The sequence below is a fragment of the Olea europaea genome, unplaced genomic scaffold, assembly GCF_002742605.1.
Source record: "Olea europaea var. sylvestris unplaced genomic scaffold, O_europaea_v1 scaffold239, whole genome shotgun sequence".
In the NCBI taxonomy this organism is placed as follows: Eukaryota; Viridiplantae; Streptophyta; class Magnoliopsida; order Lamiales; family Oleaceae; genus Olea; species Olea europaea.
In genome coordinates this window covers 371382-378822 of record NW_019242055.1, presented here as the reverse complement: position 1 = coordinate 378822, position 7441 = coordinate 371382, and the positions used below count along the sequence as shown (strand labels likewise).

The 7441-nt window shown below is 35.2% G+C and overlaps 1 pseudogene; it reads left to right on the top strand.

Annotated features, from left to right (window-relative positions):
- Window positions 1-1309: 1309 nt before the first annotated feature.
- Window positions 1310-7441, top strand: part of LOC111381895 — a 9598-nt pseudogene continuing 3466 nt past the window's right edge.

Below are 7441 nucleotides of genomic sequence, written 5' to 3'. Positions count from 1 at the left end.
TGAACAAATTAGAAAGGACAAAATAGTACTTTGCATTTTCCCTCACATTAAATAAGTTAAAAATTAAATTAAAAAATCAATATATACCCACCTTCTTTCCGACTCCCCCATCCCGACACCTACATCACCCAATCAAAACTGGAAACCGTCCAACCACCACCCATACCATGGTACCAATAGATGTGCCTTGATGATGTGGACCTAGGCAGGTGGTTCACGATCGTGGGTTGCATCGTCAATGTTGGAATTGACATTTGAAAAAATTTCAAGTTTGCTATTTTGAAGAATTGATTGTTGATTTGGATTTACAGCTTTGTTTGATGTTACAAGGGTATCGGTAGGTGTGTATTGAGGTGTTTGGTAGACTTGGAGGATGGGCTTGGCGTGGGTGTTGTCGAATGTAAAGGTTCTTGCCATTTTTTGGTACATGTGCAGCTTGTTTCTGGTCTTATTTCTGTCCAAATTCGCTGGAGTTGTAGTCGATGGTTAGGTGGGTTGTAAAAAGGGCAGTGAGAGCATTAGGATGGTATGGATATTCTATGGTTTGGAGGGCGATTTAAAGTAGGCAACCTCATGGGTGTGCGTGGGGGTGAATAGGACTGATTTCTTTTTTTCTTTTCTTTTTTGTTTAATTTTTCAAATTGTTAATGTTTGAAAAAATGTAAATATATCATTTTGCCATTTTTAATTTGGTCAAAATTGACTAAATTTTCATTTTTCTGGTCAACTAATTGTCAAACATCCATTTAGATCTCAAGTGCATATTTTTGAAAGGTTTGGGATCGTGAGTGGCACAAAGTGAAGATTAGGATAAAATCTAAAAAAAAACCAAAAGTTAGAAACCGCTGCTGCAATTTTTTCTAAAGTAAATTCTCAATATAAATTAATTGAATCAATTAATTACCATTCTTCCAAGTCAAGACTGGGATTTCCAAAAATTTCAAAATTCTCTTTATTTGGAAAATGTTGTTTCTTTTCCCTGTACGAAGTAGAAGGGTAATACTATTTATAGTCTTTCAATTTATAGTTATTTTACGTGATATTTTATATGACAGTTTGTGATTTAATATATTAATGAATTAAATTTTTTTCCAAATGAATAAGTTACAATCTATCATATTTATCTTTTTACATTAGGACGACTGTTAATGACTGCAAGAGGCATTGTTACAAATTGAAATATTGAACTATGATTGGTGATGTTTTCGGCTTTACGGAGACTGTTAAGGCAAGAAACTGAATTTTTTCAAGGTTTGTCTCTTGGAATTTGATGGATGTACTTTTACAAATTCCTCCCATAAAATGTGGGACCCACCTCATTAGAAAATGATCCCAAAAATCCCTACGCCATGCTTGAGTTTCAGTAGGGGTACCTACCTGGCAACCAAGCATCGATCGTCTCTTTCTTTGTTTTCTTTACTGAATTTTAAAGTTTTCTGTTTCCGTGTTAATTCAATAAAAAATAATAATAATAATAATAAGCAATTCCTTTTCAAATTCAATAAAAACATGAAAAGGGCCGCTGATTCGGTGGGGATAAGACTACCTTGAGATGTATATTGACAAAGAAGGGGAGAGATTATATTACTATATAGGAATTTTATAAAGATTGGATTATAAAAGCGAAGAAATAGCGGATGATAAAAGTTAGGCTTTCCCAATCCAAAGTTTTCAAGAATTTTCAAGAACCAAATTCAGGTGATCCTTTTTGTTATATATTCAGACCGTTTTTCTTTGAGTAAAATTTTCTGGGTTTTGTAGATCTCCATTTCTTGGTCAATAAAACTTGATTTTCTTGGTTCTGATTAAGATTTTTACAGGTTATTTTTTTAAAATTCATACCTGGAAATTATCAAGTTGATTGTTTGGGGCTGATTTATTTTCGTGATGCACACACACTTGGTTTTTGGGGGTAACTTCTGAATTCTGATGTGTGAAGGTTCCTTCTCTGCTAATATAAATTTTCTAGTACGTGTACCATTTCAATCTGTTGACTATTACATGATTATGAGCTTTAATGAGAAGAAAATTCCATGGTTTTTGGAGTCTCCTATATGTTATTGTTACACAATTACGTATCATGGTTCATCGGTTAATCAAGTCAGATACCTCAAAGGTTCTTTGTTTTGGAAGGTTAATACAATTTCTTATCAGTTCTGTTATGATTTGGTTATCTTTAAATCATGATCTGATATATGATGGTTTTATTCCTGACTCAGTTGCTTCTTTACTCTGTTGCTTTATATCCAATTTAGTAGCTGCTATATTTCACTGACTAGCATGCAGATTTGACCTCTGTACGCCTATTTTGCTTGTCTATTGCCACTGATTGTAATGTAAAAATGTGAAAATCAAATTTTTGGTCTAAGCTGTTCCTATTGTTTCTTCTCATTAGAGCCGTTGTCCTAGCATTGGATTAGATTGTGCAATGCAGAGATCACGCAGGGCACTTCTGCAAAGAAGAGCTTTGGATAAGGCAAACAGTGGAAGGGCTACCTTGTATAAAGTTTCCCTTTCTCTTGTTGTTCTTCTTTGGGGTCTCGTTTTCCTCATGAATATATGGTTTGGCCATGGTAATGGTAACAAAGGTTAGTGCCATTTTTTCCCCGTTTTGATCTCCATTGAATTTAGTATTTTATCATATTTATCTTTTAGTTTTAATTTTGTGTCTTCTCAGTTTATATGAACAAGCAATATTATTGAAAAATAGTCATTCTTGGTGCACACTAGGGGTTCAATGGTGGCTAGTGGCTACCTCTTTGGTCAATTAGTTCTTTAATGCAACACATAGGTGTACAATGAGCCAGTTTGAGCTGTGATTTAGGGTGCTCAAATTGGACTTTTATTGTAAAGGGGTCTTCAAAATATTTGAACTTGTCTGGCTTAATGTTGAAGCTTCTTGAACGAGCTTTTGATCTGTCAAATTCAAGCAAGCTCCTGCGGTCCTCTTGGCAGAACTCGAAGAGTAACGAGTCAAATAGGTATTCCTCCAGTTTGCTTCATGCTTGAGCTGGCCTTGAACATGCTCTAAATGAGCTAATCTCTATTTGCTTGAGCATATTTACTTACCTAATTGGATAATTGCCGAAATTGAGATGATTGCATCTGCATTTTAGTCTTGTGGCTGTTTTTAAAATTGTTCTTACCCAGCAAAATTTGCCCTTCATTGTTGAATCATCTTCTGTAGGCATTATTTTTTTACTCACCTACTAAATTTTGAATGCTTTAATGGATGCAGATGAATCTGGTGAATTCCCTTGTGGTACAAGAACGAGGGATGAAGATCAAGTGGGGCCTGACAGGAGTTCCTTATTACGGGTGGATGAAAATCATGTAGTGGTAATTCAACCTGAAGACTCTATTGTTAATGTGGGTACAGAGGGTGAATCAAAAATCAAGTCAACAATTTTTAAGTCTGAACCAGCTATTGCAGTGCAAATTGAGGCCAAAAGATTGGACTCACTGGAGAATCCAAAGGATGCTTCTAAAACTGAGAGGTTGTCGTGTGCAATGCCTCCAGGTCTTGATGAATTCAAGAACAACGCATTAAATTCTAGCAGTAGACAATTAAATGTTGAGTCTGGAAGCATTATTCACAGGGTGGAGCCTGGAGGGGCAGAGTACAATTATGCTTCTGCTTCAAAAGGAGCAAAGGTCTTGGCATACAACAAGGAAGCGAAAGGTGCTTCTAATATCTTGAGTCAAAATAACGACAAGTACCTTCGAAATCCTTGCTCTGCCGAGGAAAAGTTTGTTGTCATAAAACTTTCGGAAGAAACATTAGTGAATACAATTGAAATAGCAAATTTTGAACGCTTCTCATCTAATCCAAAAGATTTTGAGTTACTTGGCAGTCCTGTATATCTAACTGATGTAAGGGTTTTTAATTAAAGATGTGCTTGTATGTGTGAATAATTGTGTGTTAAATTATAGGCTATCGAATTCGGTTGAGCCCGATTAAAGTGATCTAATAAGGTTTCGATTTTGGGTTTTAATGTATCCAATTAAAGTATGGGTTTACATATGTGTAGAGATCGGGCCCAAGTCCTAATTCTATGATGGGCCGAATTAGGTCAAAGGGCATCTCCATATAAATAAGGTTATGGTCCCCAGATCACATGCAACGAATTATTCATTCTCTACTGCATCCCATCACAGAGAGGAAAATGAGACTGCGTGTAGATTTGGAATATCATACCCCGAAATCCATATTGCATTAACCATGTCAGATTTAGGTATGCTTCCGCTTTAATTCTTATATTTCTCGATGATTTAACATGAAAGATCCAGTAATTTAAAGCATTAAATTATTTAACAAGTGGTATCAGAGCCTCTTCATGTTGAATCATTGAGAATCGAATAATATAATTTGGTTCTTGCAATATATTTTGAAATTTTCAGATTTAACAATTTTTTGTTATATATTTTGTTAAATTTGAAAAAATTTTGCGATATAATTCTTGTTATTTTCGAAATTCGGATTAATTAGTTGAGAAAATTTAGATTTGGAATTCAGATTTTTTTTTTGGGTTCAGATTTTTGTAAAAAAAAAAATTTTTTTTTTTTTTTTTTTTTTTTTTTTTTTTTAAAAAAAAAAAAAAAAAAAAAAAGAAGTCGGCGGCGGCGAGCCCGCTGCTGCTGCAGGTGCCAGCGCCGTTACTCCAGGCGGCGCCAGAGTGCGCCGCCACCAGGAAGGAAAAAAGAGAAAAAAAAAATTTAGGTTTTTTTCAGTTTTTGGATTTTTGGGGGTGGGGGCCTCTCCTGTAAATTAGATGAATTGAGGTCCTTAGTTGCAATTAGGGTTAGGGTTATAAAATTAAGTTTCAGTCCCTAACCTTTAAGTTATATTGAGATTTGGGCCTTTGAGTTTCGGATTTAATATTTCAGTCCCTAAGGTTTTAAAATTAATTAATTTGGGCCATTAAAGTTCTGAAAATAATAATTTAAGTCCTCAAAATTAAATTATTAATTCAAATTGGCCCTCTAAGGTCATAATTAATTCAAATTGACCCATAAAGTTTCAAATTTTTAAAATTTGATCCCTAAAGTTTTGAGTTGATCAATTTTGGCCCCTAAAGTTTTAAAATTTGTTCTAATTGATCCTCTAAAGTATTGAATTAATTAATTTTGGTCCCTAAAGTTTCAAGTTTATTAATTTCAACCCCTAAAGTTTGAAATTAATTAATTTTGCCCCCTTAAAGTTTTGAATTATTAATCCTAAGGCCCCTAAAGTTTAAAACTAATCAAAATATGCAAAATTGATGATTCTCTTTCTCAAATTTTGGTATTAAAGACTCTTTTAAAGAGATATAATATTCGAAAGTTAGTTAATTGAAGCAATATGTTGTCAAAGCAACCTCTCTTGTGAAAATTGACTAACTTAGAATGTTAAAAAGTGTTTATGCATGTGTTATTCATGGGAATATTGGTCGGTCCAAAGGAAGGTCAATATTTAGCCGAATACACGTGCACCTGTGGTGATAAACGTGTGATGATTATTTGGTTTAATGTGTGATCAATAAATCGGTCCAAAGAAAGGTTTATTGATTGATACGTTGTTTTATCGTCAATGTTTGATCACTACGCCAAGAGTACCGCTTACAAGTCAATATCTCTGTCCAAAGACTGGATATTGATGTTGTGCTTGGTATCTTGTGATGGGCCCTACCACTGTTTGAGATTATTATTATTATTATTTGCATATTAAAGATATTCATGTGAGCTATTCATAATAAATGTTCTCTAATTCAGTTTCAGGTTCTGCTGCTAATATCTCTGCTAGCATCAATTCAATTCCAATGTTAAATGGCACAAACTTCATGGCATGGCAAGAGAACGTTATGATTGTTCTTGGAGTCATGGACCTAGACCTTGCTTTACGAGTCGATCAACCTGCTGCACTTACTGATAAGAGTACCTCTGATGACAAGAGGGAGATGGAAAAGTGGGAACGATCGAACCGCATAAGTTTAATGGTTATGAAGCGTGCTATTCCAAAAGCATTCCCGGGCACTATGTTTTATAAGGTGACTACGGCTAAGGGTTTTCTTGAGGATCTTGAGAAGAGGTTTGCCAGGAATGAAAAGGCTGAAACAAGTACACTTTTGACAAATCTTGTCTCAATGAGGTATAAAGGGAAAGGAAACATTCGGGAGTACATTATGGAAATGTCTCACATTGCTTCAAAACTAAAGGCACTCAAGTTGGATTTATCTGAAGACTTGTTAGTGCACTTGGTTCTGATATCCCTTCCGACACATTTCAGTCAATTCAAGGTGAGCTATAACTGTCAAAAGGACTCATGGTCCCTTAATGAGCTCATCTCACACTGTGTCCAGGAAGAGGAAAGACTGAAGCATGAAAAGACAGAAAGTGCTTATTTAGCCACCACCTCTAAGGACAAAAGCAACAAGAAAAGGAAGATTAATAAGAAAGCTGCAGGTACGGCACCGTAAAAGAAACAGCATAAGGAACCAACTGAAGGCGGTTGTTTCTTCTGTGGAGCTGCAGGTCATAAGAAGAAGAATTACACCAATTACCACGCATGGCATGTAAAGAAAGGTACTCTTCTTCATTTGGTTTGTTCTGAGGTTAATTTAACTTCGGTACCTAGACATAAATGGTGGATAGATTCTGGTGCAACAACTCACATCAGTATGTCTATGCAGGGTTACCTGAGTTGCCGAAAACCATGTGATGGTGAAAGATACATCTATGCTGGCGACGGCAATAGAATGGAAGTAGAGGCAATAGGAAAATTTAGATTATTGTTAAAGACTGGATTTTATTTGGATCTTGTTGAGACATTTATTGTACCGTCTTTTAGACGGAATTTGATTTCTATTTCTGTTTTGGACAAATTTGGTTATACTTGTTCTTTTGGAAATGAAAAATTTAGTTTGTTTCATGATTGAAAATTGGTTGGTTCCGGTTCTTTATCAGGTTACGATAATCTTTATTCAATTGATACAATTGCTTCTTATAATGAAACCTTGCATGTAAGTACTCGAGGTGTAAAGCGAAAATTAAACGACGAGAATTCTGCCTCGTTGTGGCACAAGAGATTAGGTCACATCTCTAAAAGGAGAATTGAGAGACTCGTGTCTGACGGGATTCTCGACCCTCTTAACTTCACAGATTATGATTTGTGTGTCAACTGTATAAAGGGAAAACAAACCAATAAAAGGAGATTTCAAGCCAATAGGACTTCGGACGTCTTAGAACTTATACATACGGATATTTGTGGACCATTCCCTACGGGTTCTTGGAATGGTCAATAATATTTTATAACGTTCATAGACGACTTTTCAAGATATGGCTACATATATCTCATTCATGAAAAATCACAGTCACTGGATGTGTTCAAAAACTATAAAGCTGAAGTTGAGAACCAACTCGGCAAAAGGATTAAAAGCGTCAGATCTGACCGTGGGGGTGAATA